Source organism: Mauremys reevesii, unplaced genomic scaffold, assembly GCF_016161935.1.
Source record: "Mauremys reevesii isolate NIE-2019 unplaced genomic scaffold, ASM1616193v1 Contig85, whole genome shotgun sequence".
In the NCBI taxonomy this organism is placed as follows: domain Eukaryota; kingdom Metazoa; phylum Chordata; order Testudines; family Geoemydidae; genus Mauremys; species Mauremys reevesii.
In genome coordinates, this window is record NW_024100901.1 from 308,728 (window position 1) to 333,351 (window position 24,624).

Below are 24,624 nucleotides of genomic sequence, written 5' to 3' on the forward strand. Positions count from 1 at the left end.
TCTGCACCCTGAGCCCCTTGTGCCGCTGCCCTTGTCAACGGCAGCGCAGGAAGCCACCCAGCCCTAGCCCTAAAACAAGAAGATGAGAGAAAAAAAATAAAGCTCACACCAACAGGAAACCAGCCCCAGCAGTTTGTGCCTTCACGTCCCAAAATATTACACACACACACACACACACACACACACACACACACACACACACACACACACACACACACACACACACAGAGCCCTGCTCGAACAGCCCCCTTTGCCAATGCACCACCTCACCTCGTCCAGGCGGGTCTAGGTGGGAAGCTCCATGTGGGAGCGGTGATGGACGGCACCATCAAGGTAGGTTCTGCAGATGGTCCTCCAGGTACGGGCGTCTCGGCTCCAACTGGCACTGGGCTCACGCTGGGCTGCGTTCAGTTCTTCTCTCTGGTGTGCGCCCCGGCTCCACAAACACCCCCGCCCCCTGCTCTTTCCTTCTGGTACAAAAAATATCCTCTTCCTTCGCCCCAGAGAGAGACACCCACGGTGCTGCTCAGCACACGGCTTCCCCCCACCTTCCCCCCATTCCCAGGAGCGTGCGGGAAGGGGGTCAGGATTGGGGAGAGCCCATGTCCCGAGGGGAGGGTATGGGGGGGCTTGTCCCCTGCTCAGAGCATGGGGGTACCAATAGGCACCTATGGATGGTCCCCAAGCTGGGCCAGGACTGAAATGGGAGGCCTGTGCCCCCAACATGGAGAATCTGGGGTGCAACCTTACTTAACGGGTCAGTCTGTCCTTTCTCTGACTCTCCCATTCCAGCTTCAGCTAGCGCTTGTGGTTCATTCGTTCTTTTTCATTCCTTTCCTTCTCTAGCTTGTATGTTCTTGCTTTCTTTTTTCCCCTCTGCCTTTCACGCTCTTCCTTTCTTTCCTTCTTTTTCTAATATTTTTCTCTCCTTTATTTCTTTCTCTGCCTTTCACGTTCTTTTTCGCTTGCTCTGTCACAAGTTATTTTGTTCACTTGCTCTTTTTCCTCGCTCCTTCCGAGCCAAGCGGGTTCTCCTCGCACACAGATTTTGACAGGTTTTCCTCCTGATCAGCAAGTGGATTAAGCACGTCTTCAGTAGGGGTTTGCCATGCCAGGGAGCAGGCTGACCGAGTGTCTTTGTGGCCGTCTGCTGGCCACACATAGGCATGGTCCTCTCCTCCTCTGGCCCTGCCCTCGGTTGCTCTGTAGCTTTTAAGCCTTCCCTTGGAGCTGTCAGCACCAGCTGCCTCTGCTCTAGGTGCCCAGAGGAGGAGAGGTGCTGGGCTCCAGCCTGGGACTCTGCCTCCCTCCTGCCTAGCCCTGACTATGAAGCCTGGCCCTGGCCCTCCTTCCTTCAAGTGCCAGGTGGACAAGAGGTAACGTGGCTGCAAGCAAAATGGCCAAACTTGTGGGCCTCATGTGAAGCAGCAAGAATCCCAACCACCTGGTCAAACCACAGGAATCAGGGTCACAAGTTCTAGAGCCCCAACCAATTTTGGCCATTCACCACCCAAGACCTAGCTCCAGTGGGCGAGTCACACAGCAGGAGGGGAAAGATTGGCTCTTAGACAGCTGGAGACAAGGAAGTTGAGCACTGGGAGCTTTACCACAAGCCAACACAAGGTCCCACTGAGATTTGAACTCAGATTGCAGGATTCAGAGTCCTGAGTGCTGCCCATTACGCCATGGGACCAGCTTGTGCTGCTTTCTCTGCACAGTGGTGACCCTCACGGGGCTGGCTCATGTAAGGGACTGTAGGCCCCTTACTAAAACTTAGTGGGGTTTTTGGTTGGCTAGTTCCCAGTCCCAATAGAAGGGGGAAGGGCCAATGGGAAATCAGGACCCTGAGACTGACAGTCCCCAGGGGCAATGGGGAGAGGCCAAAGCTCCAAGTTAGCCGCACTGACAGGCCAGGCAGTGTAATGAGGGAGTCACCAGGCCAGGGGGTCCCATCCTCTGTGGGAGCTGGAACTGCCTGGGCCAGAGTGGGGCGGAGCTAAGGAGAGAGCAGGAGCCCGAGAAGAGCCGGGGAGCAGAGCTGTGCAGGTGTAGTGCCAGAAACTGCTCCCTGTAGGACTTTGCTGCCTGCAGCAGTTACTGAGACCTGAGGTTGTTCTTATTTGCTGACTTGTCCTAATTGGCTCAAACTTGACAGTGGTTTCTCTAGCAAAGGCCAGTCCCTGCCCCCTTGGTCCAGACGTCCTCATTCACATCAGGCTGGGGTGACCAGATGTCAAAGATAAAATATCGGGACGCGGGGGCAGAGCAAAAAAAAAGCCGGAGGCTCCTCCCCGCCAGGCGGCAGTGGCACAGCCCCGCCTCCACCCAAGTCTCGGCTCCGACCCCTGATACACCCCAGCTCCCTGTCCCCTCGCTCCTGGGCCCAGCCTGGGCTCCGAGCTCTGCAGCCGAGCCGCACTCCAGGTCCCTCCTGCAGCTCCCGGGCAAGGGGCGAACCAGGCAGCCGGGCCCGGCCCTCCTGGCAGAAGCGTGTGTGCCCCATGTGTGTCTCTGCCCCCCACCCACATGGGTCCTGCCCGCTCCCCACTGCCCCCAGCCCCACTGCGCTGCCCCGCAGGCTCCAGGGCTGGAGCAGCCTCCATGCTGTGCTCCTGGCCATGGCCCGTGTGCAAACCTGGGAGGGAGGAGGATGCCGCCTGCTTGGGGAAGAGGCAGGGCCAGGGCGGGGATTTGGGGAGGGATCCAATGGGGGAAGGAGGGGGCGGAGTTGGGGGCGAGTGTCCTCCGGGCTCTGCCTGTGTGCCTGAGCAGAGAGCAATTGTTTGTTTGTCCAGTGTCCTGACCAAATATCGGTCGGGACGCGGGACAAACAGGCAAATATCGGGACAGTCCCGTTAAAATTGGGAAGTCTGGTCACCCTACATCAGGCTTCAAGTTGAGAATCATTTCCCCTTCCCGCTCTGTGGGAGGGGAGACTGTTAAACGCGCTCTCTGTGCGACTGCACGTGGCTAAGCAAAGAGAATGAACCCAAATCCCCCCTGTGCTTTGGGAGCCAGGTTTGTGGTGGGAATTCTGTAGTTCAGATGACTTCACACCTGGGCATTGTGATTCTTTACCAGTTTCTCTGGCATTGGGGCATTTTTGTGCTGATGGCTGAGTGGTTAAGGCGTTGGAGTCGAAATCCAATAGGGTTCCCCTGCGCAGGTTCAAATCCTGCTCACAGCGAGACCTGTGTTTTAGCCAGTCTCTCACCCGGGCAATACCTCTGTACAACCCCCTGAGACACTCTCAATTCTCCCCCCACCCCAAGTAAATTCTGTTCTGCTCCTTTCACAGAGATCCCTGGGACACCCCCTCACATTGTGTCCCTGAGGGGTCTGGCAAACTCTCAGCACCTGAAGCCTCTGCCACTCACCTGGTGCCCCATAGATCAGCCATAGCCCTGGTTCTGCTCCCCCCGCACCCTGATCCTCAGCCCGAGCCAGAGCCCTCATCCCCCTGCACCCTGATCCTCAGCCCCAGCCAGAGCCCTCATCCCCCTGCACCCTAATCCTCAGCCCCAGCCAGAGCCCTCATCCCCCTGCACCCTAATCCTCAGCCCCAGCCAGAGCCCTCATCCCCCTGCACCCTGATCCTCAGCCCCAGACAGAGCCCTTGTCCCCCCGCACCCTGATCCTCAGCCCCAGACAGAGCCCTCATCCCCCTGCACCCTAATCCTCAGCCCCAGCCAGAGCCCTCATCCCCCTGCACCCTAATCCTCAGCCCCAGCCAGAGCCCTCATCCCCCTGCACCCTAATCCTCAGCCCCAGCCCTGAGCCCTCATCCCCCCACACCCTGATCCTCAGCCCCAGAGCCCTCGTCCCCCCGCACCCTAATCCTCAGCCCCAGCCCTGAGCCCTCATCCCCGCACCCTGATCCTCAGCCTGAGCCAGAGCCCTCATCCCCCTGCACCTTGATCCTCAGCCCCAGCCCTGAGCCCTCATCCCCCCGCACCCTGATCCTCAGCCCCAGCCAGAGCCCTCATCCCCCCGCACCCTGATCCTCAGCCCCAGACAGAGCCCTCGTCCCCCCACACCCTAATCCTCAGCCACAGCCCAGAGCGCCCCCCCATCAAGAACCCCGCAGCCCCACAGCCCACACCCCTGCACACCCACCTATCCCCAAACACCCACCCACAGCATGCACCCCTTCCCAGAGCATGCACCCTCCCCTTCCTACACCCCACCCCCAGCCCAGAACCTGCACCCAAACTCCGTCCCAAAGCCTGCACCCTTCACCCTCCTGCACACTCACCCCTGCCCCAGCCCAGAGCCTGCACCCAAACTCCATCCCAAAGCCTGCACCCTGCACCCTCCTGCACCCTAATCCCCAGCCCAGGATCTGCACCTAGACCTCCCTCCCCCAGAGCCTTAGGCAGGTGGGGGCGGAGTTTGGGGGGGCGGAGTGGGGGGCAGGTTCTGGGCACCACCAAAATTTCTACAAACTTGCCACCCATGAATGTGTTAGTGAATGTGTAAATGGATTGTTGTTTGTGCAAGTCCCATATGGTCTAGTGGCCAGGATTATTGGTGTTTTCATGCAGGCAGCCTGGATTCAATTCCCAGTGTGGGAACAGTCCAGAGCTTTTGCTCAGAGGGGAGGCAGGAAATGAAAAGAATGGGAAGGAACTGGCCAGCAGGAGTTGGACAGTGTTGGGAGGGGATCCCAGAAGTGGGGTGGAGGGCAGAGGTCTGAGGGGAGATCAGGAAGAATCCCAGCTGTGTGGGAAGTTGACACCTGGAGAGCACAGGCCTGGCATGGGGAGTGGGAGGAGTGACTCTGTCCTTCTAAACTCACCACCGGCAGACTCAGCAGGACTGGAAGAATTACGTATTTGTTGGTAAATGTCAATTTCTGTGTAAACACAAAACCCAATGGCAAAATATTTCCATCGATAATAATCAAAACTGACAGATGGGCAAAGTAAGAAACATGCTGCTTGAGAATGTGTCCTGTTCTAATCCTATAGGGGTCCCTTCTGCCTTAGGCACCACCATGTGGGTGTTTCATTTCCCTCCCCATTTTCACACAGAAACACAATTTCCTTTGTACAGATCCAAGAACAGCAAAACCTCCATGTGTCTCTTGTCTGAGCCAGGGCATTCGATTCCATTGAAACCTTCTCTCCTGCAATGGCAATGCTCAAACAGAGGGGATGTGGCCACCTTCCCCCCCATCCCCTCCGGCAGTGAGATATTCCCTCTCCTCTTCATGCTGCTGTTGTTATTCCATGAGACTTCAAGGATGGAATAAAAAACTGAGTTTACTCCAGGAAAGAAAGGAGCCACCAACTCCCTGCAAAATCTCAGTGCCCAGAGAAAACCTGACCTGCTATTGGACTCACAGAGGTGCTGGCGATATGACGGGAAAAGGGACTGTCTGAATTGCAAAGGCAGGGAATGAACAATCTACAGCAGCATCATTAACCATAAACACACTCTAACCATGCTTCAGCCAGTAGGGAAATGGGCAGGAATTCTTGCTGTTCAGCCATGGCCACACGTACAGAGCTGCACAGCAGTGAGTGTGCTGGGGAAGCTGGTCTGAGCAAACCATTGGAAATCACCCTTCAGTGAGAACAAAACCAGAGTGTAGAAAGGCCCCTGTGTTAAGTGGTTGTGGCTGAGAGCTTAGAGAGCTGGGCTAGAAAACCATGGGTGTCTTTCTGTGGAGGCTTGATTATTGCCAGCAAGCCAAGGCTGGTGTGTGGTATCTTCATGGCTGCACTTTCAGTGTCAGATCACCCACAGTGCGTCAAGTCTAGACGTATTCAGAGGCTAAGGACAAGTCAACATTTCAAACACTGTCTCTATGTCACTGCAGCTCATTAATGGAGATGCTCCATGCCAGGGTTTCTCAAACTTCCTTTCACTACAACCCCTTCTGCCAAAAAATTACTACATGGTCCCTGGGAAGGGAGGTGGAAGGATGCCATATCTTATACTGACATGGGCCAACTTCTCATAAACTCAAGGTTGGATCTGTGGGAAGACCGTCTCCTACAGAAGAGACAAACACAATAGGAACAGGGATTCTTTGTTCAATCTGCAACTCTGAATAAGACACAATTCTTTAGTTCTTAGCTCCAACACCTGGCAATTTGCTGACCAGGCCTATCTTAGCAAGCAAGGCTTTCTGTTTACCCAGCTTTCTCTTAGCTGATCACGATTTGCTAGGCCTCTGGTCCCTTGACCATACTCTGACTTTGGGTCTGGAAAGAGCTAGCAAAATCCATAGACCAGGTTGTTATACAAAATGCAGATGGATTTTAACCCTTCACATTCAGTAATGGCAAAGTTCTTGGTTCAGGCTTGTAGCAGTGATGGAATAAACTGCAGGTTCAAATCAAGTCTCTGGAGTCCATCCACAGCTGGGATGGGTCATTCAGTCCTTTGTCTAGAGCTTCAGTTTGTAGCAAAGTCCTCCAGAGGTATGAAGCAGGACTGAAGACAAGATGGAGATGAGGCATCAGCCTTGTATAGTCTCTTGCCAAATGGTCTTTGCTTTCTTTGTCTTAAGGACACTCTATCCAGCATGTGGCATAGAAAAACCTTAGAGTTCTGTCCATAGGCAGGTCCCTGCACACCTTGCTGAGTGACAAGGGATATCTGCCTTCTCTCAATGGGTCGATTGTATAGCTGATGGTCCTTAATGAGCCATCAAGCAGACTAGGCAGAACTGACACCAACTTGTCTGGCTGGGGTGTTCCCGAAGCAGAGCACAAGATTGAAATACAGGCAGCATAGAGCCAATATTCATAACGTCAACTACAAAAATGATACACCTATAGAGATAGCATAATTATAATCAGCCAATCAGAACCTCTCCATAGACCCCTTACACGACAACCTTTCTACCATATTGGCTGCAAATATAGAACAGTGGTCGCAACAGTGATCTATACAGTTACAGATTATGTCAATAACATCACAGGAGGTTGAAAAAGATGTTGTGAAATTGGAGCTGGGGCAGCAAAGAGCCACCAAATGTTCTGAGGGCTGGAGAAAAATGTCTTCTAGGGAGCTATTGAAAGACCTCAACCTGTTTAGCTTATCAAAAGAAGATTGAAAGGTGACTTCATTGAAGTGTTGAAGGGCCTTAATGGAAAGAAAATATTGGGTATTAAAGGGCTCTTGAATCTAGCAAAGAAAGGCATAACAAGACCCAATGGCTGGAAGGTGAAAAGAGACAAATTCATATTACAACTAAGGCACAAAAATTCAACAGCGAGGATGTTTCACCACAGGAACAAGCTACCAAGGAAAGTGGTGGATTCTCCATCTCTTGATGTCATTTAATGAAGACTAGATGCCTTTCTGGGATGTGTTTGCCCCAAAAGTAGCTATTGTGTCATACTGGAGGCATGTGATATGCAGGGGGTCAGATTAGATACACTCAGATTAGATTTTCGACTAATTTCTGAAAAACTGAGTGTAGCATTGGGAGCAGGGTCTTGTGTTTTCCTGTCTAGCCGGCTTCCTTCCTAGAACGAATGCTCCTTGAGTGGGGTGATCCACAGGGAGTAGCTCAAACCTCCAAAGTGCCTGGCCAGGGGCAGGACATTAGCACAGCAAGGGAGGGGTGTGGCAGTGACATCACAAAGGCCTTTTGCAGGACCTCAGACTATTGGTAAAAGGTGGTGGGGAGGTGGTGACCTCACAGAGAGATGCTGACATCAGCCAGGCAGGACAGGGGCGAGGGGCCAGGGAAACCTCAGAGACCCCTGTGGCTTTGCTTCAGCAAGTCTCCTTCTCCAGGTCTCTCTTTGAGGACTGAGAGAGTATTTGGGTTCATGGACGTGAGCGCCAGGAGGAACCTCTCTCGAGTTTTCTCCTTCCCTTTTCCTGATTTTACTAGAAAACAGAAGTCCCTGTTTAGAAGGTAAGAGCCTCCTCGAGGGAAGGGGTGTCCTGGGGGTGTCACAGTTCAGATGCCAGTGGCCCCCCATGTAAGGAAGTTCCCGCCGCCAGCTCTGTGTTCGCAGGGCGGGAGAGAGCAGCATCCACGGCAGTGATTTGCTCCTGGCTGCCGGAGCAGAGCAGCAGGCTCAGCTGTGAGAACTTCCCGGAGCGATGAAAGGGGAGGGGCCCAAGGCTCTGTAGCAGGAATACAGGGCAGGCGAGTTCACGGCGGGCATTGTGGGATACTGAGGAGGCCAGTTATGGTGATATAATGAACAGCAGTGTTTACTCTGTTAATTTAAGTTTGCTGCAAAAGCTCCAGACCTCTCATCAAAGTCGTTTTATTTTGTCAGCAAAACAGGGCAGTTTTGTCACCAGACGTGGCATTGCAGTGTGTACACCAGCCACAAGCTACTGACCGAGAGAGTGTTGTGTGTTTTTCACACACCTGAACAATATAATTCTGCTGAAACAACTTTGTAGTGCAGACCTGGCCAAAGATATATATATATATATATATATATATATATATATATATATATATAAACACACACACACACACACAGAGCTTGCAAGGAAAACGTCACCTGCTCCTCTGTTTTGCAGAATCCAAAGACAAGCAAAGCTTGTCAGGCCCTGGTGGAGATGGCAGGAAGTCGGGTGTGGGCAGACACTCTGATTTAGCCACCCACAGGCACCATGGCTTAGCTGGCTTAAAGCATCTGTTTCATAAACAGACTATCCTGGGTTCCACTCCCAGTGGTGCCTTGTTGACGGGTTGTTAGGGCATCTGGTATTGGCTACTGTCAGAAGACAAGATTCAGAGCTAGATGGGCCTTTGGTCTGACCCAGTGTGGTTTTTCTTATGGTTTAAATTACACTCACAGGCACTGATAATAGAGTTACTGAAGGTTTGGGAGTTAGGAGCGGGTAGGTCAGTGGTCCAGTCCCCACACAGATGACCCCTGTCTCCCTCTGGGACAGGGGCAGGTCTGAGCTCTCACCCAAATGCTCATTGTGGCTGCCAGAATCTGTGGGCAGCTCGTTTAGTTGATGCCAAAGGTTGGATCCTGCTTTGTGCACCGTGTGTGAGAATGAAAATTCTAAACTGCCCTTTGAAATAACAAATGCAGCAGGATGTGTTATTGTCCCCGCCCCCAAGCAGACAGACCAATGGGGAAATGCCGTCGAGTCCAAGGTAATACTCCACTGCCATTTTACCTTTTTTGCTTGCTAAACTCCTTCTTATCTGCCTGGCCCAGGCTGTCCTCTGCCTCAGCTGCTGCTCCCGGCCTGCTCTAGAGTCAAACGCGCAGGGCCCCCTGGGGAACAGAGGCTGGGACAGGGCAGCAGCCTGGGCTGGGCTGGGAAGATGCTGGGAGTTCTCGTTCCCTGAGAACTGGCCCGGCTCCCTTCTCAATAGCAAACAAATCAATTCCATGTCTCCTCCCTAGAAAAACCAGCCTGGAGCCAAGGGCAGCAGGGGACGATTCCCTCCAGTTCCCACCGAGGCAGGAGAGAACCCAGGGTGTTTCTAGCAGAGCTTATGGAACTGACATGGGGAAACCAGCCTTTAATAACAGGCAGTTCCTGTTTAAGCTCAGTGTTTTTAACAATTTCTACAACATTAAAAAACCCTTCAATCGTAGTGTCACCATCCATAAAATTGCTTCAGCCTTACAGGTTCCCAAGTGCACAACTAAACATCTCTTCAAATCCAAGGGAGTGGAGATCAGTCAATGTTCAGAGTCGTCCCACATAAAAGAACCATGTTGTGGTCATAGGCGCCGACTTATATGGGGCTCTGGGGCTTTAGCCCCATGAATAAATCCCAAGCAGGGGCTCTGCCCCACCAATGTTTTTTCTCCTGCTTGAGCGCCTTGCGGCTGCCGCCGCCGCCAGGGCTGCCTAGAGCCCTTTAAATCCCAGCCGCGGCCGGGAATCAGAGGGCTCTGGGCTGCCTGCTGCAGCGGGAAGCCCAGAGCCCTCTGATTCCCGGCTGCGGCTGGGATTTAAAAGGCTCTGGGCTCCCCGCGGTTGCGGGCAGCCCAGAGCCCTCTGATTCCCGGCTGCGGCTGGGATTTAAAAGGCTCTGGGCTGCCCGCCGCAGCAGGCAGCCCAGAGCCCTTTAAATCCCAGCAGCGGCTGAGATTTAAAAGGCTCTGGGCTCCCCGCGTTTGCAGGCAGCCCAGAGCCCTCTGATTCCCAGCGGCGGCTGGGATTTAAAACGCTCTGGGCTCCCCGCGTTTGCAGGCAGCCCAGAGCCCTTTAAATCCCAGCCGTGGCCGGGAATCAGAGGGCTCTGGGCTCCCTGCTGGAGCGGGAAGCCCAGAGCCCTCTGAGTCCCAGCGGCGGCTGGGATATAAAAGGCTCTGGGCTCCCCGCGGTTGCAGGCAGCCCAGAGCCCTCTGATTCCCAGCGGCGGCTGGGATTTAAAAGGCTCTGGGCTCCCCGCGTTTGCAGGCAGCCCAGAGCCCTTTAAATCTCAGCCGCAGCTGGGATTTAAAAGGCTCTGGGCTCCCCGCGGTTGCAGGCAGCCCAGAGCCCTTTAAATCCCAGCGGCTGGGATTTAAAAGGCTCTGGGCTCCCGCAGTTGCAGGCAGCCCCGCGCCCTTTAAACCCCACCCGCGGCTGGGATTTAAAAGGCTCGGCGCTCCCCGCGGTTGCCGGCAGCCCAGACCCCTTTAAAGCCCCGCCGCGGCCGGGAATCAGAGGGCTCTGGGCTGCCTGCTGCAGCGGAAGCCCAGAGCCCTCTGATTCCTGGCCGCGGCTGGGATTTAAAGGCTCTGGGCTCCCGCGGTTGCAGGCAGCCCAGAGCCCTTTAAATCCCAGCCGCGGCTGAGATTTAAAGGGCTCTGGGCTCCCGTGGTTGCAGGCAGCCCAGAGCCCTCTGATTCCCGGCGCGGCTGGGATTTAAAGGCTCGGGGCGGCCCGCCGCAGCAGACAGCCCAGAGCCCTCTGATTCCCGGCCGCGGCTGGGATTTAAAGCTCTGGGCTCCCGCAGCGGGCAGCGCAGAGCCCTCTGATTCCTGGCGGCGGCTGGGATTTAAAAGGGTCTCAGCTCCCCCCAGTTGCAGGCAGCCCAGAGCCCTTTACATCCCTGCCGCGGCTGAGTTTTTAAGGGCTGCGGGCTCCCCGCGGTTGCAGGCTGCCCAGAGCCCTTTAAATCCCAGCAGGCTGAGATTTAAAGGGTTCTGGGCTCCCGCCGCAGCGGCAGCCCAGAGCCCTCTGATTCCCGGCCCTGGCTGGGATTTAAAAGGCTCTGGGCTCCCCGCGGATGCAGACAGCCCAGAGACCTCTGACTCCCAGCCGGGCTGGGATTTAAAGGCTCTGGGATCCCCGGCTGCCAGCAGCCCAGAGCCCTTTGAATCCCAGCCTCTGTCTGCTGATTGCCCTCCCGAGACTCCTGCCCCTAACTGCCCCTTGGGACCTCAGCCCCTATCTAAGCCTCCCTTCTCCTTGTCCCCAACTGCCCCCTCCTGAGACCCCACCCAACTTCCCCAGGACCGCCCCCCCTACCTGTCCCCTGATAAACCTCTTAGACTCCCATGCCTATCCAATTGCTGCCTGTCCCCTGACTGCCCCGTCGAACCTCTGCCCCATCCAACTCCCCCTGCTCCTTGTCCCTTGACTGCCCCCCGGAACTCCCTACCTCTTCTCCAACCCCCAAACTGCTTACTGTGCCACTCAGACCAGCGTATCTGGCTCCATGCAGCTCCAGACTGTTGCTGCCATGCTCCCCCATGGAGCCCACAGCCCTCTCCCACCCCCAGCACCTGCCTTCCAGATTTGAACACCTCAAAATTCAGGAGTGCTCAAGCTCGGTTTGGGCAGCTTTTACTTCATTTCTCCCAAATCAGTTTCCCCTGCAAGGTGCCAACTGAAGGTGTTGGAGAACAGAGAGATCAGGTGGCCTCCTAATGCCTGGAAAAGAGACAAAGGCCGGAGGAGGGAGTGTCAGTGCCTGTGCAGACTTCTGGGAAGTGCATGGGGTGGAAGGGGATGCTGGGATGCTTTGGAACAACTCCATACAAAGCCAGTCAGGACTCTGGGGGAGCCTCCTCTCTCGGAGCAGACTGTCTCCAGGGCAAGAAGCTTACACCTTCCTGGGTCTGACCTCGGAGCATTCAGCATGCCCTTCCACGTCATGCACTTTCCAAAGTGAGTCTGCCCAGGCTGGTCCTGGGGCAACCAGAGGTCGCTGCACCCCAACTCTGCAGTCAGATGTGACTCTCAGCCAGACAGTAAAACAGAAGGTTTATTAGATGACGGGAACACAGTTTAAACAGAGCTTGTTGGTACAGAAAACAGAACCCCTCTGTCAGGTCCATCTTGGGGGGTGGGGAGCCCAGAACCAAGTTCTGGGTCTCTCCCAATTTCCCCAGCCAGCTCCAAACTGACACTCCCTCCTCTGGCCTCTGTGTCTCTTCTGGACAAGGAGGCCACCTGATCTCTTTGTCCCCAACACCTTCAGTTGGCATCTTGCAGGGGGAACTGAGGCACCCACACAGTATTCAGAGAAAATATTAAGAACATTCCCACTTCATCACAACAGATGCAACAAAATATAATACTGTATATTGAAGTAGGCAAGTGCTGCTTCTGACTTTCCACTTTTAATTGACCCTTGTAATCTTGTGGCACTGACGCGTTGTAGCTTCATTTTATATCGGCTTACAGGGCGGGAGCGGGGGGGCACCACCATTTTGGGCCCCACCAAAAATTATACAAACCTGCCGCCTATGGTTGTGGTACATACTAGCCCCATCATGTGGCCATCACCTTTCCCTCCTCCTCCAGAGTCAGAATGTGACCAGCTCACACTGAGGGGGTGCAACACCCCTCCCTTGGTCTCTGTGCCAGAGCTCCTATCAGCTCAGTGTCCTTCCCACAAGAGTTGGCTGCTGAGAGGCTTGCAATGGGGTAAATGAAGGCAGAGGAGGATTGTTCCTCATGGGTTTTCTTTGTGTTGCTCTGTGATCCTGCTGGAGGAAGCATCATTTGTGTTTGTTTCAGTGTCTTGGGTTGGGCTCAGGTTGTGACCCTGAGTACAGGGATTCCTGCACTTTCTGCTCTTAGCCCCATAGGGAATGGACAATGGAGCAGCTTCAGAAATTGGATAGAAAGTAGCCTAAGAAGAGCCTGGTCTACACTAGGCGTTTAAATCGGTTTTAGGAGCGTAAAACCGATTAACGCCACAACCGTCCACACTAGGAGGCACCTTATATCGATTTTAATGGCTCTTTAAATCGGTTTCTGTACTCCTCCCCGACGAGAGGAGTAGCGCTAATATCGGGATTAACATATCGGAATAGGGTTAGTGTGGCCGCAAATCGACGGTATTGGCCTCCGGGTGGTATCCCACAGTGCACCAGTGACCGCTCTGGACAGCAATCTGAACTCGGATGCACTGGCCAGGTAGACAGGAAAAGCCCCGCGAACTTTTGAAATTCATTTCCTGCTTCCCCAGCGTGGAGAGCTCATCAGCACAGGTGACCACGCACAGCTCATCAGCACAGGTAACAATGCAGTCTCCTGAGAATCGAAAAAGAGCCCCAGCATGGACTGCACGGGAGGTACTGGATCTGATCGCTATATGGGGAGAGGATTCAGTGCTAACAGAACTGCGTTCCAAAAGACGAAATGAAAAAGTATTTGAAAGAATTTCTAAGGCTATGATGGATAAAGGCCACAGCAGGGACTCAGTGCAGTGCAGAGTGAAAGTTAAGGAGCTCAGACAAGGCTACCAGAAAACCAAAGAAGCAAACGGAAGATCCGGGGCAGGTCGAAAAACATGCCGCTTCTATGATGAGCTGCATGGAATTTTAGGGGGCTGCGCCACAAGTACCCCACCCCTGACCGTGGATTCCGAGGTGGGGGTTGTAATCTCTGACATGGCTGAGAATTATGCAGACGGGGAAGATGAAGATGAAGAAGAGGAGGAAGACCTAGCAGAGCACACAGCACTCCGTGAGCCCCAGCAGCCAGGAGCTTTTATCACCCTGACGGAATTACCCTCCTCCCAGCCCTCACAAGCAACTATCCCAGACAATTATCAGAGGGGTAGCCGTGTTAGTCTGGATCTGGATCTGTAAAAGCAACAAAGAATCCTGTGGCACCTTATAGACAATCCCAGACAATGACGCCATGGAAGGGAGCTCTGGTGAGTGTACCTTTGCAAATAGCAAACAGTGTTTTTTAAGCAAGCCTTTTTTAATGATTGATTTGCCCTGAGGACTTGGGATGCATTCGCAGACAGTATAGTTACTTAGAAAAGTTTGTTAACATGTCTGGGGATTGAGAGGAAATCCTCCAGGGACATCTCGATGAAGCGCTCCTGTAGGTACTCCAGAAGCCTTTGCAGAAGGTTTCTGGGCAAGGCAGCCTTGTTCCGCCCACCATGGTAGGACACTTTACCACGCCATGCATGTAGCAAGTAATCAGGTATCATTGCGTGGCAAAGCATAGCAGCGTATGGTCCCGGTGACTGCTGGCATTCAAGAAGCATCCGCTCTTTATCTTGTTGTGTTATCCTCAGCAAAGTGATATCGTTCAGGATAACCTGGTTAAAAATCAGGAATTTAAGTAAGGGGGGTGGCCATTTTACTACTGGGTTCGTGGACTGCAGCAGCTTAAAAAAAAACCTTTCCTGCACGTAGCGAAGCGGGGGGAGGGGAGGAGTGAAATGCCAATGATATTTTTTGTGTTTGGTCACCAGCGATCTTCCCCAAGCTACCAGCCACGCAGTGGGTGGGGGGGGGTGGGAAGGGTGTTGATTAGCAGGGAGCTAGCATGTTATTAGCCATGCATTGGGGGGAGGGGTAAATCACTACAGAAGCCGAAAGACAGTGGCTTACCATGGCCGCATGCAAGCTGAATTCTGATGCCTGGACCTGTGTCTGTGAGATCTGTAACTCCAGGGCTGCAAGCACTCACTATTAAGATGAAAAATGCGACCTTGTAGGGAAATCATATGTGCTAGGTGAATAGTGCTGTTCACTGTGAAAGAGTATAACCATTGTTCTGTAAAATGTATCTTTCTAAATATTTATCTCCTCATGCAGCTGCAATTTTTCAACCATCCCTCCTCCATCCCAAAGGCTAGCACAGATAAGGCGGAGGAAAAAGAAGACGCGAGATGAGATGTTCTCGGATATTATGGAAGTTACACGCAAGGAAAGAGCTCATCTGAATGAGTGGAAGGACGTGGTATCAAATTACAGGAAAGAGGCCAGTGAACGTGAGGACAGGAGGGATGAACGTGAGGACAGGAGGGACAACCGAGATGAGAGGTGGCGGCAGGAAAATCAGCGGTGGCGGCAGGAAGATCAGCGGTGGCGGGATGCAACTCTGGGGCTGCTGCGTGATCAAACTGACATGCTCCGGCGTCTGGTGGAGCTTCAGGAACGGCAGCAGGATCACAGGGTGCCGCTGCAGCCCCTGTATAACCACCTTCAACCCTCACCATGTTCCACATCCTCCTCACCCAGACGTGTAGAACGCGTGGGGAGGCTCCGTGCACCCGCCCACTCCACCCCCGTGGACAGCCCAACCAGAAGGCTGTCGTTACTGTGAATTTTTTTAATGGCCTTCTCCATCCCTCCTATCCTCCTCCCAAACCACACCCTTACTTCTCTCCCTCTTTTTATAATGAATTAATAAAGAATTCATGCTTTTTAAATGAGAGTGACTTTATTTGCATAAGTAAGCTGTACTCGAAGGGGGAGGGGGAGTTGCTTACAGGGACTGAGTCAATCAAGGGGGTTGGGTGTTCATCAACAAACACAGCAGTCACACTGTACCCTGGCCATTGATGAAGCTCGTTTTCAAAGCTTCTCTGATGCGCACCGCTTCCTGGTGTGCTCTTCTAATCTCCCTGGTGTCTGGCTACGCGTAATCAGCGGCCAGGTGATTTGCCTCAGCCTCCCACCCCGCCATAAAGGTCTCCCCCTTACTCTCACAGAGATTGTGGAGAATACTGCAAGCAGCAATAACATAGGGGACATTGGTTTGGCTGAGGTCTGAGCGAGTCAGTAATGTGCGCCAGCGCGCCTTTAAACGGCCAAATGCACATTCCACCACCATTCTGCACTTGCTCAGCCTGTAATTGAACAGATCCTGACCACTGTCCAGGCTGCCTGTGTATGGCTTCATGAGCCATGGCATCAAGGGGTAGGCTGGGTCCCCCAGGATAACGACAGGCATTTCAACATCCCCAACTGTTATTTTCTGGTCTGGGAAGTAATTCCCTTGCTGCAGCCGTTTAAACAGAGTAGTGCTTCTGAAGACGCGAGTGTCATGAACCCTCCCTGGCCATCCCACGTGGATGTTGGTGAAATGTCCCTTGTGATCTACCAGTGCTTGCAGCACCATTGAAAAGTACCCTTCGGTTTACGTAATGGGTGCCCTGGAGCTGCGGTGCCAAGATAGGGATATGGGTTCCATCTATCGCCCCCCCACAGTTAGGGAATCCCAGTGCAGCAAAGCCATCCACTATGGCCTGCACGTTTCCCAGAGTCACAACCTTTCGTAGCAGCAGCTTAGTGATTGCTTTGGCTACTTGCATCACAGCAGCCCCCACAGTAGATTTTCCAACTCCAAATTGATTCCCGACTTACCGGTAGCTGTCTGGCGTTGCAAACTTCCACAGGGCTATCGCCACTCGCTTCTCTACTGTGAGGGCTGCTCTCATCTTGGTATTATGGCGTTTCAGGGCAGGGGCAAGCAAGTCACAAAGTTCCATGAAAGTGCCCTTACGCATGCGAAAGTTTCGCAGCCACTGGGAATCGTCCCACACCTGCAACACAATGCGGTCCCACCAGTCAGTGCTTGTTTCCCGGGCCCAAAATCGGCGTTCAATGGATAGAATCTGCCCCATTACCATCAGGATCTCCAAAGCGCCGGGGCCCGCGGTTTGAGAGAATTCTGTGTCTACATCCTCATCACTGTCATCGCCGCGCTGCCGTATCCGCCTCTTACTCGCCTCGGATTCAAGGTCCTGGTTCACCATAGACTGCACGAGAGTGTGCGAGGTGTTTAAAACATTCACGATTGCGGTATGGAGCTGAGCAGGGTCCATGCTTGCTGTGCTATGGCGTCTGCACAGTTCACCAAGCAAAAAAGGCGCGAAACGGTTGTCTGCTGCTTTCAGGGAGGGAGGGTGAGGCTGTACCCAGAACCACCGCGACAATGATTTTGCCCCATCAGGCACTGGGATCTCAACCGGAAATGCCAAGGAGCGGGAGGCTGCGGGAACTATGGGATAGCTACGGATAGCTACCCACAGTGCAACGCTCCAGAAATCGACGCTAGCCTCGGACCATGGACGCACACACCGATTTAATGTGTTTAGTGTGGCCGCGCGCACTCGATTTTATACAATCTGTTTTACAAAACCGGTTTATGTAAATTCAGAATAATCCCGTAGTGTAGACGTACCCAAAGTGTAACATAAGTGAGAAGAAAAACAACAGCATCACCTCCCTAGTGGTTAGTTAGGATTTGGCACTTTCACTGCCAACGCCTGGGTTCAATTCCCAGGTTCAATTCCCAGTGAAGGAAAAGTGACTTTAAACCAAAAACGCTTCAGTTATTCTTCACTTACAACATAAACAAATCCATGTTATTTTCCTGATTCCCCGCATCTTCCCAGTGTCTCCATGGCAGGGCTGGCACCAGCGCAGAAAGCAGGTCCCTGGGGCGGTCAATGGAAAGGGAAGGCTTCAGCAGCAATTAGTCCCTCTCAGAGGGAAGGACTTGTGGCCAAAAGCAGCAGAGGTAGAGCTGCAGTTGATTGCAGCTTTTTTTTCCCCCACTTGGGGTGGCAAAAACACTGGAAGTGGCCCTGCTCCAGGGAAGACAATTTGTTAAATCCCAGATGAGTGGGGTTATATCAGTTCTCAGCCTGAGTCCTTAGGTCTTAATCCTGAGGAAATTGTCCCATCATGGGGCCATTTCCCGCCTCTCTTTCCTAGGGAAGCACAATTTTCCTTGCACAGACACAGGAACAGCAAGATCTTTCTCTGTCCCTTGTGCAAGCAGGGGCCAAATTCCATGGAAACAATGGACAAGCAGGGGCCCTGGGCACATCCAGCCCTGGCCGTGAGATGTTCCCTCCTTTTCTTTATGCCCTGTTGTTATTTCATGGATTGTCTGGGATGGGGAAAAGCTGAGTTCACTGCAGGTGGAGGGAAAGATCCCTGAAAATCTCAGGCCCCAACCCCTGCTACCAGGATCACCGAGGTGCTGGGAATCTGCATGGGAAAGGGACAGTGTGAATTGTCAAGGTGGGGAATGAATAACAATCTACAACTAGACCCACCTCATTAACCACCGACACAGGCTAATCCTGATGATGATAGAAGGGAAACTGGGAGTGATTCTTTGCTGTTCAGCCATGGAAACAGTGACCCAATTGCACCGCAGTGAATGTGCTGGGGAAAGCTGGACTTCACAGGCAGGTGGAAAGAGCAGATCCTAGAAACACCTGGAGCTTCCCACACCACGGCTGCCACCAGGGTCAGGTGCTGAGAGACTCACAGTGCCCCTCCCCCCATTACCTTCCAGCAGGGGGTGGCAGCACCCTCCCCCAATGCAGGGGAGAGGGCTGAGTGCATCTCTGCACCCTGAGCCCAGGGCACCCACTCTCTCTGCTCCACACATCGAATCTGGCCCTACTGCAAAGTGACCCCTAAGAACCAGCAGCCTCCAGGACAGCAGGTTTGGCCTCAGATCAGGGAATGTGTCCCCCAGGCTGCTCTTAGGCCACTGGGTGCTCTGGAAATAGGACAGCTCTGAGTGTAACCTGCAGCCCAGCTGGGGATGTAGCTCAGTGGTAGAGCACATGCTTTGCATGTATGAGGCCCTGGGTTCAATCCCCAGCATCTCCAAGCTCTTTTTTTCACCCTGGTGCTTTGCTCATGCCCAGAGGGGATGTAGCCCAGCAGTCTCCCTGCAGGAGTTTTAATCCTGCTCAGTGAGGGGCAAGTGCCAATTGCATGGAAGGTCTGGGGGGGGGTTCTGCTCCTAAGTCACCTCAGTACATGTAAGATTCCCACCGGCTGTGCTGCTTGGGACAAGGGTAGATGAGAAGGGCGAATCCTCCAGCACTGGAGGGAAAGGTCCCATCTGCACAGACTGAGAGGCCAGGACACAGAGGGTCAGTCAGTGCTCAGGGAGGAGAGAGGTCAGTGATTTACACCCACCAGGGGACACTGTCTTTCTGAGGCGAGTGCAGCTGGCTTGGGATGGTGCTGACGATGGATAGAAAAGAGTCTGGAGTCAATGACAGCCGAGACCACAGAAGGGGAAGGGGAATGGCAGCCCCACAGAAGGTCCTGGGTGCTCAGATGCCCCAGTTATTGCACCCTGGCCTGTCGTAGAGAGAGAAAAGATCCAGCGGGACCCAGCCCCTACAGTGATCCCATGGACAAGAACCTGGCTGGGAGTGGGGTGAAAGCTCCTCTGGGCAAAGGGAGCTGAAATCCTCAGTGTCCTGGAGTTTAAGCAATAGAAGCTTCAAACCCTGCACGGGTGTGGGCTGAGTGCATCAGCAGAAGGTTGGGCTGGACGGGCGGCAGGTTTGGATAATTTTTGTGGTGCCCAGAATGGGACCAAGTCCTGCCCCACCCCACCCCACCCCACACAGGGCCAGCTTTAGGCCGATTCTCCTGATTCCCTGAATTGGGCCCCACCCTAAGAGGGCCCCGTGCCCAAGCCCTGGTACTGCGTACTGGCAAGAGCTGGTGCGCTGTACCAGGGTGGCCCGGCTTCCCCAGGGGGCAATTTAAAGGGCCTGGGGCTCCCAGCAGGGGCTGGGATAGGGCTGGGATAGGGCTGCGGGGTGCTGGGGGCTATTTAAAAAGTCCAGGGTTCCCATTGCTTCTACCGCCCCGGCCCTTTAAATAGCCCCCAGAGCCCCCCCGCTTCCCCAGGGCTCCCTCAGCTATTTACAGGGCTGGGGCGGTGGAAGCAGGGGAGCCCCGGGCCATTTAAATAGCCCCCAAGCCCTGGGCTGCTGCTGCTACCCCGGTGCTGACGGAGGGAGGAGGGGGCACTTACCGTACAGGGTGGGCTGGACCCTCTGTACCTGCACCCCGTGCCTGCACCCAGCCCCTCACCCCCTGCCCTGCCTACACCTGCCCCTGCTTCCAGCCAGCCCCACACCCCCCTGCCCACAGCCAGCCCGTCTCCAGCCAGCCCTGCACCCCCTGCCCTGCCCGCAGCCAGCCCCTGCCTCCAGCCAGCCCCACACCCCCTGCCCACAGCCAGCCCATCTCCAGCCAGCCCTGCACCCCCTGCCCTGCCTGCACCAGTCCCTGCCTCCAGCCAGCCCCACACCCCCTGCCCTGCCCGCAGCCAGCCCCTGCCTCCAGCCAGCCCCACACCCCCTGCCCACAGCCAGCCCATCTCCAGCCAGCTCTGCACCCCCTGCCCTGCCTCCAGCCCCTCCCCCCCTGCCCAGCCAGCACAAGCCCCAGCCACCAGCCACCCCCACACCACCAGCCTGCAACCACCCCCGCTCCAGCCACCCCTCCCCCCCCTGCCCTGCCCGCAGCCAGCCCCTGTCTCCAGCCAGCCCAGCACCTCCTGCTCACAGCCAGCCCCTGCTGCACACCCTGCCTGAACCAGCCCCGCACCCCCTGCAGCCAGCCCTGCACCCCGTGCCCTGTCTCCAGCCAACCCCTGTCGTACCCCCTGCGACCCTGCCTGAAGCCAGCCAGCTCCCCACACCCCCCTGCCCGCACCAGCCCTACACCACCGGCCCTGCAACTCCTGCCCTGGCTGCCGCCCGCCCAGCCCCTCCTGCCCTGTCGCCCGCCAACCCTGCTGCACCCCCGCCTAAAGCCAGCCAGTCCTGCACACCCCGTCTCCAGCCAGCCCCGCACCCTTTGCCCTGCCTGCAGCCAGCCCAGCACCTCCTGCCCTGTCTCCAGCCAACCCCTGCTGCACCCCCCCCCCCCGGAAGCCGGCCACCCCCACACACCCCGTCTCCAGCCAGCCCCGCACCCCTTGCCCTGCCTGCAGCCAGATCCTACCTCCAGTCAGCCCCTGCCCTGCCTCCAGCCAGCCCCATGTCCACTGGTGCCTGCAGTTCCCCGGGCAGTAACCCTGCACACCTGCTTCAATGAGGGGGGCAGGGAGCAGCTGGGACCCACACATGTGCACACCGTAGGGTGACCAGACAGCAAGTGTGAAAAATCGGGACAGGGGGTGTTGGTTATTAGGATCCTATATAAGAAAAAGTCCCAAAAATTGGGACTATCCCTATAAAATCAGGACATCTGGTCACCCTAGCACACCCCCAGGGAGTGGCAGGGACCCACACATGTAAAATGGAATTCGTTTCTAGTTCAGGCCCATCTTTTTTAAAAAGAACTGTAGGTAGGGTTAACATACACCCGTATTTTCCTGGACATGTCAGGCTTTTTGATTCTTAAATCACTGTCTGGGAGGAATTTTTAAAATTTAAAAATTTAAAAATTCCTCCTGGGAAAATACGGACGCATGGTAACACTATTGGTACAAAAAATACATACTGTGGCACATCCCTTAAATCAGAACTTTTTATAGGGAACCGGTTCCTAAGGAATGAAAGTCTTTTTTATATATACATATATATATCTATATAAATTTTTAGTTATCCCTGCCGGGGCCCCGCCGAAAATGACTGCCCAGAGTTCGAGAACTGTCCCTGTTCTCATTGGACAGATGGGGAGACGCCTGAAGTACAAAGAAGGGAAGCGACCTTCCCAAGGGCCTACACAGCAAGGTGGTGGCAGAGCCAGAAAGAGAAGCCAACAGCCCTGACTCCTGTTCTAATGGACAAAAAAAAAAAAAAAACAGAGGCAGGGATAGAGCCCAGGAATCGAGATGGTGGGGAAATTTCATTGAAACCATTTCTGTCAGAAAATCCCCTTCAGACTAAACCAGTTTGTTTCTCTAAATCAAAACAAGTGAGATGAAAGTTCTTTGCAAAATATTTTGGTGCAAAACAAAAGCATCTCCTGTTTGTCACAGTGTGTTAAACTGTCTCGTCGCACACAAAGAGGAGACACTTAGATCTCAAACATTAGATAAGATGCTTCAGTCTGAGCTAAGTAGTTGCTGCTCAACAATTTCAAAATAAAAAATACAAAGAAAATAGACTATTTCAGCTATTCTATTATGTCATAATCTGCTCTGAGTAAATGTGATAGCACACCGCATATTATGCACTACTCCTAGTGACACTCTCCAATGGATCCCCACCCACCGTGAGGTAGGTAGGAGCGGATCATTATTATCCCTACTTGAAAGAGGAAGAAGCTAAGGCTGAGAAAGGAGAATTGACTTGTCTTAGGTCACCCAGCCAGCCAGTGGCAGAGTTGGGAATAGGACCCAAGAGCCCTGATTTTCAAACTAACCATCGGATCTTGAATTTCAGACACTGAATGACCTGAATAAAGTGCTCTCAGATGAGCTCCAGACCAACAATAAATATTCAGCAAGTATTTGAAGAGAACTGCAATGTTAGAGAGAATCATGAACTGCTCAGACACAATTAATGCAGAGGAGCAGCAAAATTCATCAAACATATGACTGGTTCTGACTTATTTCCTTGGGCTTCAAAGAGAACAACAAGGACCTGAGTCTCCTCCCTGTCAATAACCCCCTGCTCAGCCAATCAGGGTAGAGACTGAGGACGGGAGGCTAAGTGTTCTCGCCCAAAGGATGGCCCAGGTCACTGGTGGGAATCACTGCCTGAGCACTATTTCAGCCCCACATTTTCGGGTGGACCTCCCACAGTGGGAGCTGCCGAGCACTCCCCTGAGACACATACGCACACCCCTCCTGGTGTTGGGCGGGGAACAGGAGAAAGGCCAAAAGAAGCAAGAGACAAAGAGAAAGAGGGAAGGATGGATGGAGGAAAAGGTGAAACCAAAAGGACAAACCGTAATGACCCCAGTGATTCAAAGGGACAAAATCCCAGGTGCGCAATAAAATTCTGCCTCCTTAAGCTCGTGTTTTCTATGCCTAGAATTCAACGGTCACCAGATGGATCAGACTGAACAGGTTTCAAACCTCGAGGAGGCTCTTACCTTCTAAACAGGGACGGCTGTTTTCTAGTAATATCACTAAAAGGGGAGGAGAAAACACGAAAGAGGTTCCTCCTGGCGCTCACGTCCGTGAACCCGAATACTCTCTCAGTCCTCAAAGAGAGACCTGGAGAAGGAGACTTGCTGGAGCAAAGCCACAGGGGTCTCTGAGGTTTCCCTGGCCCCTCGCCCCTCTCCTGCCTGGCTGATGTCAGCATCTCTCTGTGAGGTCACCACCTCCCCACCACCTTGGACCAATAGTCTGAGGTCCTGCAAAAGGCCTTTGTGATGTCACTGCCACACCCCTCCCTTGCTGTGCTAATGTCCTGCCCCTGGCCAGGCACTTTGCAGGTTTGAGCTACTCCCTGTGGTTCACCCCACTCAAGGAGCATTTGTTCTAGTAAGCAAGCCGGCTAGACAGGAGAGCATCAGGCGCTGCTCCCAATGCTACACTCAGTTTTTCAGAAATTAGTCGACTTTATGGCCAGAAGAGACCATTAGAGCATCTAATCTGACCCCCTGCATATCACAGGCCTCCTGTCTGACACAATAGCTACTTTTGGGGCAAACACATTCCAGAAAGGCATCTAGTCTCCATTAGATGACATCAGGAGATGGCAAATCCACCACTTTCCTTGGTAGCTTGTTCCTGTGGCGAATCATCCTCGCTGTTGAATATTTGTGTCTTATTTCTAATATGAATTTGTCTCTTTTCACCTTCCAGCCACTAGGTCTTGTTATGCCTTTCTCTCGATTAAAAGCCCTTTCATACCCAATCTTTTGTCTCCATTAAGGCCCTTCAACGCTTCAATGAAGTCACCTTTCAATCTTCTTTTGATAAGCTAAACAGGTTGAGGCTCATTCAATAGCTCACTACCGAAGCATTTTCTCCAAGCCCTCAGAACATTTGTCATCAGACTCCTGAACTGCAACTGGATGTGGCTCTTGTTCTTCTACAGCACAGCCCTGGAGAAGAGGATCTGAAATGTACATTCGTATGATACCTTTGTATAATTGATAGAAAACATAAACTAGACACTTAGAGGATTGGAACTGATTTCTAGCTGATGGACAGCTTTGCTAGGTTTTTTATGCATTTGGACAGCGAAATGTTGAGTGTTACATTGATATCAAGCACTCCTGTATGAGGAGGCCCTGAACATAATGGAGAATGGGAAATGAAAATGTTTTCCTTTTTTTAAAAAAAAAGAAAGAAGGTTATAAGAAGAAAACACAGGGCTTTGGGCTGGGGAACTTTATGAGATGCAGTCAAGCACTCTAACACTATGAGCAATATCCCCCATGACACTAAGAGAACAGAATCGTGATGTCCAGGACTTTGAAGGACAAACCCTGATTCATCAGAGCTCCTTTGCCATTCCCAGACCAAGGTGGTTTAAAATAGGGTTTGATTAAACTTCTTAAATGTGGCAAACACCACGGCACACACCACCGATATAGCTTTTCCACTGACTTGCAAGCTGCCACCTCTTGGAAGTGGATTAACTACACCCCAGGAAAACTCTCTCCCATCAGCATAGAGCAGTGGTTCTCCAAACTGAAGTCAGGACACCAAAAGTGGGTCATAACCCTGTTTTAATGGGGTTGCCAGGGCTGGCATTAGACTGTTGGTGCCTGGGGCTGA

General features: G+C 53.4%; 3 non-coding genes across 3 annotated transcripts; 2 read left to right on the plus strand and 1 right to left on the minus strand.

Moving 5' to 3' along the window:
• Positions 1-1,621: 1,621 nt before the first annotated feature.
• On the minus strand, positions 1,622-1,693 carry TRNAQ-CUG. Its single transcript has one exon. It is a non-coding gene; the product is annotated as a tRNA-Gln (tRNA).
• A 1,414-nt stretch (positions 1,694-3,107) lies between these two features.
• On the plus strand, positions 3,108-3,187 carry TRNAS-CGA. Its single transcript has one exon. It is a non-coding gene; the product is annotated as a tRNA-Ser (tRNA).
• Positions 3,188-18,719: 15,532 nt separating this feature from the next.
• On the plus strand, positions 18,720-18,791 carry TRNAA-UGC. The gene has a single exon. It is a non-coding gene; the product is annotated as a tRNA-Ala (tRNA).
• Positions 18,792-24,624: the final 5,833 nt, after the last annotated feature.